We start from the raw sequence: 9,343 nt of genomic DNA on the forward strand, positions 1-9,343 counted from the left end.
GCTAATGTACTACAACACACTTCACGTCTGCAAACCCATCCATCCATTTTCAAAACACACAATTCCTGTGAGGGTCGCGGGGCAGCCAGAGCCGATCCCGGCAGTGATAGGGCACAAGGCAGGAATACAACCAGGACAGGATGCCAGGCCATCGCTGGGCAACATATACACAGCAATTTAACATAACCTAAACTGCATGTCTTTGGACAGTGGGAGGAAACTGCAGAGCCTGGAGAAAACCCACACGGCACATGGCAAATAATGCGATTAGACTCAGAGAAATCCAAACGTGTATAATAGAGGATAATGGGATGTTTCAGAACATAGACCATGTTTCAATATCCACTATTGATCGTTTGCTGAGAAGGCACAGGATGAGCATGAAGCAAATATATCGTGTACCATTTGAGAGGAACTCTGATCGTGTGAAAGAGATGTGCTACTTTTACATGCAAGTGAGTATGAAACTGTTTCCAGTACTATTGTGCACTTGGAAGAGACAGAGGTCCAGGAAGTGCAGTAATGCACCATGTTCTAATCACTGTTCCTACATGATCAGAGAATACTCAAGCTTGATGCCAGCGATGACCACATTGAGTTCATCTATGTGGACGAGGTAGGATTCAAGAGGCGGTGCTGGGGAAGGAACATCATTGGCCAGCGAGCAGGTCCCTGGCCAAAGGGGTGGAAACATAACCATGTGGGCTGCTATCAGTCATTGCATTTTGTTGCTTGTTATATATAAATACATTGATAATTTTTGGGTAGGCAGGATCATCCATGCATCCATCCATTTTCAAAACCACTTAGGGTCGCAGGGAAGCTGGAGCTGATCCTAGCACGCATAGGGTGCAAGGCAGGAACACACCCAGGGCAGGATGCCAGGCCAGCACTGGGCAACACACACACACACATACAGGGCAATTTAGTATGGTCAATTAAGCTAACCCACATGTCGTTGGACGGTGGGAGGAAACCCACATGTACCCGGGGAAAACATGCAAACTCCATACAGACAGGCAACCCAAGCTGGGTCTTGAACCTGGGACCCCTAGAGCTGTAAGGCAACACACCACTGTGCCACGACTGGCCAGGATCAAACATTGTATAATATAAAGTTCTTTACTGTCTGTGTTGATGGATTCTTTTTGTTTTCCTACATGAATCTTCCATTTTGAGGAGAGAGTTTTATTTTTCTAAACACAGTGTATTCTTAATGCTCAGTGTGAGAAACAGATATGATGTATGTGTGTGTGATTCTGACCCAATTCTTTGATTTTGAGGGCTGTGTATATAGTTTTTAGGCCAGAATTTTCCCCTGTGTGTGTTTAGCAGATGTGACTTTTTATTATGGGCATTGTGTTAACAGTTTAGGAGTATTGTGGTATAATAGTGTGTATGCAATTGGGAAAAACTATAAAACCATTCAAATGTTTTTAGAGAACTGCAAGAAAACCAGTATCTGGTCGACTGTTCACCCCAGAGCAGGAAACGCACATTGTAAATATAAAATAACTGCATCACACTCAGAGAACTGCAGGACCACATAATGGCAGATAACACACATTCCACAACATCAACAGAGTGAGTCTCTCGGCACTCTCTCGTCTACTGAAACTTAATAGAATTGGGATGAAGCAGCTATACAGAGTTCCTTTCGAACAAAACTCAGACCGTGTAAAACAACTGAGATATGAATATCTGCACGTAAGCTATACTATCCTATCATTGGTACTGGATCTGGAAGTGCACGGTGCTACATCATATTGACTGATCCCTGTCTTTTCATACTGTGCTACATTGTTTTGTCATGGAGCTAGAAGCAGATTCAGTGCATCGTGAGCTAATATATGTGGACGAGGCAGGTTTCAATCTTGCAAAAACAAGCGGCCACGGCAGAAATATCATCGGACACCGTGCAATCATCAACATCCCAGGACAACGTGGTGGCAACGTAACAATGTGTGCGGTCCTTCACCATCATGCAATCCTTGGCCCATACAACACTGCACACATCATCACATTTCTGGACACCCTCCACAAACAGACTAATCCCTAATGACTGGGTGCCAGAAAAGCCCAGGTACGTTATCATCTGGGACAATGTTAGTTTCCACCGGGCTGCTGTGGTCCGCAATTGGTTCACAGGTCACCCACTTTTCATCAAACTCAATCGCCCCCATAATCTGCGTTCTTGAATCCTATTGAAGAATTCTTCTCTGTATGACGTTGGAAGGTGTATGATCGCCAGCCCCACCAACGCATACCCCTTCTACAGGCAATGGAGGAGGCTTGTGGAGACATCGATCAGGGGTCATGCCAGGCCTGGATATGGCACTCCAAGCGATACTTTCCATGCTGCCTGGCTCAAGACAACATCGCATGTGATGTGGATGAAGTCTTATGGCCAGACCCACAAAGAAGGTGAGATGTAGCCTAATTTTTTCTGTTCTTTTTCCTAGCACAAATGTCTTTTCTTCTACTGCATTTTTGTTGTTTGAGGAGTGTTAGAACATTGAGAGAAAGAAAAAAAAACATTCCCCTTATTTGTATTGATAATGGGTTACAGTGAGGGAAAAAAGTATTTGATTCCCTGCTGATTTTGTACGTTTAAGAGAGTGCTCCCTTTAAGAGAGTGCTCCTAACCTCAGCTCATTACCTGTATTAAAGACACCTGGGAGCCAGAAATCTTGCTGATTGATAGGGGATCAAATACTTATTTCCCTCATTAACATGCAAATCAATTTATAACTTTTTTGAAATGCGTTTTTCTGGATTTTTTTGTTGTTATTCTGTCTCTCACTGTTAAAATACACCTACCATTAAAATTATAGACTGATCATTTTTTTGTCAGTGGGCAAACGTACAAAATCAGCAGGGGATCAAATACTTTTTTCCCCTCACTGTATGTTCGGGAATACACATTATTAGTATTATTTTTATTTCTTGGCAGACGCTCTTATCCAGGGCGACTTACAAAATAGAAGCGCAATACAAAGTGCAAGAATACAATTCAGTACAAGGCATCAAACATTACAAATTCAAATTTACATTATACAAGGCAATTCAAAACATAATACATTTTACAACTTCCAATTTACACAAGTAAATACAATAAGTAAAGTCATACATCCTGGAAAGTGAAAGCTAAGTGCTGTCAAGATGTTAGGTCCCAGTCAAGGGCTACGGGAAAGGGAGCAAGGGGGAAATCAATAATACAAGTATTAGTAATACAAGGCAAGAAGCATGGTAAAATGTTGTGAAGTGCTACCTTACAGGAGAGTAAAGGGACTAATATTACAACTAATATATCCTTCCGGCGCTAACTCAAGACATCTTTTCAGACAGTACTTGTAATATTAGTCCCTTTAATCCCCGTTAGATAGCACTTCATAGCATTTTGTCATGCTTCTTGGATTATTGATTGATTTTCCTCCTTGCTCCCTTTCCTGTAACCCTTGACTGTACCTTACATCTTGACAGCACTTAGCTTTACTTTCCAGGATGTATGTCCGCACTTACTGCACTTAACTGTATAAATTGGAAGTTGTAAAATGTATTATATCTTGAATTGCTTTGTTTAATGTAAATTTGAATCTGTAATGTTTGATGCCTTGTATTTAACTGTATTCTTGCACTTTGTATTGCACTTATTTTATAAGTCGCCCTGGATAAGGGCGTCTGCCAAGAAATAAAAAAAATAATAATAATATTGTGTCGGTATCGGGAGCCAGTGGCGGGAGCGGAGCAGTGGAGTAGTGTGTGCGAGGGAAAGAGATTACCAGGCGAGCCGCAGAGTTCTGGATGAGCTGGAGCGGCGGGTAGTAATTGCAGGCAGGCCGGCCAGGAGGGAGTTGCAGTAGTCCAGGCGGGAGAGGACCAGTGACTGGACGAGCAGCTGAGTCAAGAAGTTGGTGCGGAAGGGACGGATTCGGCGTATGTTGCTCAGGAAGAATCTGCAGGTGCCTGTCAGTGTGGTGATGTGCTGGGTGTAGGAGAGCGCAGGATCAAGAATGACTCCTAGATTTTTAGCGGAAGAAGCAGGAGAAAGTGTGGTGGATTCCAAGGGGATTGAGATGGGGAGATCAGCAGAAGGTGAGGAAGAGTGGGGGAAAAAGAGGAGATCCGATTTAGAGAGGTTGAGCTTGAGGTGGTGTGACTGCATCCAGGCGGAGATAGCAGACAAACAGGAAGAGATGCGAGAAGGGATGAGAGGGTCAGAAGAGGGAAAAGACAGGAAGATCTGGGCATCATCTGCATAGAAGTGGTAGGAGAAACCATGGGATGCGATGAGGGGGCCCAGGGAGCGAGTGTAGAGAGAGAACAGGAGCGGGCCCAGGATGGAGCCTTGGGGTACGTCTATGAGGAGAGGTTGGGGGGTGGATGAGGAACCTTGCCATGTCACTTGGTAGGTCCAGTCGTTGAGGTAGGAGGAGATCCAGGTGAGAGCAGTTCCAGAGATACCGAGGTCAGCGAGGTAGGAGAGGAGGATGGAGTGATCGACAGTGTCAAATGCTGCAGAGAGATCAAGGAGGATGAGGACTGAGGAGAGGGAGGCCGCCCGAGCACACCGGGGGGAGTCAGTGACTGCCAGGAGAGCCGTCTCGGTGGTGATTCTGAGTCTGAGATGTCCAGGGGTGTCACGAAGAGTTGCGAAGGGGAACAGCCTCTAGACAAGATGAGGTCTAACTGGCAGCCTGCACTGTGAGTGGGTGGAGACGGAGAGAGAGAAGTTAAAGGAGTAAAAGAGAGGAAGAAATCCGGCAGAGTGGGAGGGTTTGGAGAGGATGGTAGGTGAGGACAGCGAGGGGAGGGAGGAGAGAAGAAAGTCGAGTTCATCCAGGAAGGTGGTGAGTGGACCAGGAGGACAGTAGAGAACTAGAAGAAAGAGGTGAGAGGGAATTCAAAGCTGTTGGAGGCGATAGAGGAGAGAGAGGGGGGTGGCACAGAGAATAGCAGAGAAGGGGAGAGCAGGAGCCCTATTCCCCCCCCACCCAGTAAGACAGGGGGAGTGGGACAGGACAAACACAGAGGATAAGGCAGCAGGGGTGGATGAGTTCTCCGGGGAGATCCATGTCTCAGTGAGAGCGAGGAAATCCAGAGAGTGGTGGGAGGCGAAGGCGGAGATGAAGTCGGCCTTGTTGGAAGCATACTTTACACATTTGGATGCCTGTGTGTATGTGTGTTTACTACATGTATGAATAAACTTTATTGCAAACTGCTATGCCCTGTACATGAAAAAGCAAAAGCCACAAGTGTTTTTCATTTATACTATCATTCATGCTTAGTTGGCGCTTTGTGTGCCTATTCAAATAATGGTTTGTGTGTACTGTATTGCATACGCAACCTATCGTTATCTTTCAAGTCGGAAGCACTGCCCAAGGGGGAGGGGTTGCTGTATAACAAAGCCGTCGCAGGGGCGGAGGCAGCGAGCTGATAAGGGAGCCTGCCACGAGGTGCACCGCAAGGGTGCCTAGGCAACACAACTCCAGACAGTTACCTCAGGGATCCCGTAGGGCCGCACCTGAGCCGTCCAGGAGCGAGGACCATAGTCACGCTCTACCGGGAGCTGTCTGCTATCTGCATATACAAAGCAGGGCTACAGAGGTTAACTCTTATGCCCTCCACTTACAAGAACAAGGCCGGCTGCTCTACTAGTGCAGCTAGGAGCGAGGCCGTAATCTACTTGCACAATGTCTGGTGTAGGCAATCAAGCACTTGTGCGGCCTCCGCGCAATATCATGGCAGTGGACCCCTGATCCAATAGGAGCGGGTCACAGACCCAATGAGAAAAATACAATATAATACATAGCTGGCTAATCAGAAAGAGTAGCCGAGCTGAACAATATACAATATAAACATATCGCATGACAGGAAGACAGGACAGGAAAACTTCGGAGGTTTCAGGAGAAGCATGCAATCTGCCTTAATGTTTCAAAATAGCCCTATTGTAAATATAAACCAAAGATATTAAATGTTGTAATTTCCAAAACAGGGCAGTTGCCATAATATCAGGTACTGTCAAATGTTCTCTAGCCGAAAACTGTTTTTTTCAGTTTGTTACGCCATGGCGTCCAACTCGTAACACCTTTTTTCACTATGTCACCATAGAGACATTTCAAGCCAGGCAGTTTATTAGGTTTACAAATAATAATAAATAATCTAACTGCTGTTTGACGTCTCCCATGTCAGCTTCTCCTTGTACTGCTTCGAGACAGGACAGAAGATTGCTTTAGTTTCTATGTCGCCACAGTTTCAATGAAGGCACTGTTCCTCGGAAGATGTCACAGAAAATATACAGTATCCTCTTGGACTGGGGCTGGTATTGCGAGACCATGACCGTGCAGGCCCCACACCCCCATCTCCACAGCCATACTTCGTCCCAGTCAGCCTCACTGCGGAGACAAAGGAGTCAAGGAAAAACATCCTTGGCAAGAATTCATGAGCTCGGCAGGATGACGCAAAGAAGGAAATACTACAGAGTAACGAAACAATCACCAATCTAGATGTACACGTAATGTCACTTAAGGAAATATTGAAAGTTTAAAGTTTTTAAATACTGATTATCCCCCAGTCCATTATACTGTGGGTGCAAATATTATATTTCCTCATAGTTTACATTTGCTTACTATAGTATGTTTTTCCAAGGTTTTGCATGTAAACAATACATTAGCTGGTCTTCTCTTATAATATTATTATTGTTATACTGTTTAAAGTTATTGGATCCTATAGGGTATAAAGTTAAAAGTCACACATAAAAGAAAACAACAACATGCCAAAAAATGCAACGAAGTATCCCATAACCACAATATGTAATCTTTACATGCAAAAGTTAATAGAAACAAGAATATCGAAGTTGCCATGGTAAGAATACATAATGTCTCCGTATAGAATAGTATTCAAAGTTATACAGTATATCTAACCTTTAATTAGTTATTTTAAATCAAACTTATGTGTAATGATTGTAGGCTATTCATATTGCAGATATTAAACAACTAAAAACATGATCCTAAGTCAAACTCACTAACAAGCCATTCAGCGGTGGTTCTAGCCCCTTTCATCTCGGGGGGCATGGCTGGGGCCAGTTGTAATCGTAGCGGGGCCATCATCGGGGGGGTGTATTGTCCATGATGTTAGTGGTGGGGGGGGTGCTGACAGTGTTTTGTCCACGGTGCCAGTTAGGGGGGCCACAGGGGGTATGTGCCAAATTTGAGGTATGTGCCTATCCTGCGTTTTCTTTTCTTTCTTATTTCTTTTTTTTTTTACATACCAAAGTAAAGCTGTGACCTTATTTGGCAAAGTAGGGTTCAGGATTTAAATTCACAGTGGCTACCTGAACTAACAGTAATGGGGCACACAACAAGTAAACAGAGAAAATAACTACACTATTCCTACCCTCCCAAATCTTACAGGACAGGTGAGATGCCCCTACTCCAAGATACTTATACAATAGAAAAACTATGGTAATAATAATATAGCCCAAGACAAAAAATATTAATCTTTCTAGACTGTATTAAAGTTCAGCACTTCGGAAAAATAGAATTATTTTGTATTTCAATAAAACAAAAATAATTATTGGTATCCACACACCCAACCAATGTAAATGTCACGGACGGTGTTAATTAGCTCCTTAATCACCATTACTTATTATATTTATATTTCACTTCACTTTATGCAATATGGCTTGTGTATTTTGTTTGGTTCTATATTGCCATTATTTTGTGTGTTGATTATCTTTCACTTTATTGTTTAATTTGTTATTCACTTAGTATTATTTTGATTGTTTGCACGCGTGCCTTATTATTTGTGTTTCTTTGAGCCAATCACCACCGCACAACTCACCTGGGTCCACCTGCACTCTTCACACGCGTCCCCACTTAATCACCCTGCCCTGGGAGAGGAGAGGAGGGAGCGTCTGATACGAGCCGCAGAGACCTCCCACATTGGAAAGTGGACTTCAGCAGACAGGAGGGGAGGTGGCAGACCTGGGAGCAGGACCCAGATCAACACGGCGCACAGGGACAGAATAGTGATGTCGTTCGCGAATGTGCCGGGTCCCATCTGAGAAAGGATGTCTGTTCTTATGTTTTTATTTCTTATAAATGAATACAAGACAGAATAAAAGTATGAATGTTGTGTTGATGTGCTGCGTATGATGACATTGTCCCGGTGCTCCCGTTTGGTGCAGCACACACACCTCAACACAACATTCAGTCAGTGCGAGTGGTGCGGCCGAGCAGTGTGGCGAAAAGTTCATCTTTAATTACGGGTCAGAAAACAAGATGAGTGACAGGCACAAACGAAGTAGCATTTGGATGCATTTTGATAATATAAACAACAAAGGCAGAATGTAAAAATTGTAAAGTATCATATCAAGCAGGGTCTACTAACAACCTTCACAGACACATTAGAATTATAAATCCATCAATGCAGTTGGAAGAAAACAGGCAAGCTAGCATGCCTGCTACTGAAAATGAAAATACCTGTGCGATTACTGGAACCATTGCTGCTGCAGTGCTCACAGCCACCCCTCAGGCATCAGGTACTGCGACCTATTGCAACCCATAGTTCTATAAGCCAATTTATGCCAAAGGCCATGACCCCAGCAAGACCAAACACAATTGATGAGGTATTGGCTAAAATTATTGCAAGGGAATTCCAACCATTCTCAGTCGTGGAGGACAAGGGATTTAGAAGCTACACCCATGCTCTCAATCCAATGTATGTTCTTCCAAGCAGGAAAACACTCTCCCAAACAACTATTCCAAGACTGTATGACAGACAATGTGCTTCACTGCAAGAAAGGGTTAAAAAGGCTACAGCACTTTGCCTGACAACTGACTGCTGGACATCCAGAGCCACCACTTCCTTCATGTCTGCTACATGTCACTTCATTGAAAATTATAAAAAATGGTGTCCAATCTTCTGGACTGTTTTGAGTTTAGTGGCAGACACACTTCAGATAACTTGGCAGAGGGACTGCTAAGAGTGCAAAAAAAGGGTGGCAAGTAGAAAACAAAGTGGATTGCTGTGTTACTGACAACGCAGCTAACATCACCAAAGCTTTTTAACATCTTGAAATGGACCCACCACCCATGTCTCGTGCACACAATCAACCTGGTTGTAAGAGATGCCCTGAAGGTGATGAAGCCCACTGTGAACAAAGTGAAGGCGATGCGGGAATTCTTCCATAAGAGCACACGAGCCACAGAGAAGCTGAAGTCTTCTCAACGCCAGATGGGTATGCCTGAGCTGAGGTCCAAACAAGAAGGTGGAATTCAACATTTCATATGCTGAAACGGGTTCTGGAGTCCAAGGATGCAATCATCTCTACCTTGGCCAT

This window comes from Amia ocellicauda, unplaced genomic scaffold (assembly GCF_036373705.1).
Source record: "Amia ocellicauda isolate fAmiCal2 unplaced genomic scaffold, fAmiCal2.hap1 HAP1_SCAFFOLD_32, whole genome shotgun sequence".
NCBI classification, from domain to species: Eukaryota; Metazoa; Chordata; class Actinopteri; order Amiiformes; family Amiidae; genus Amia; species Amia ocellicauda.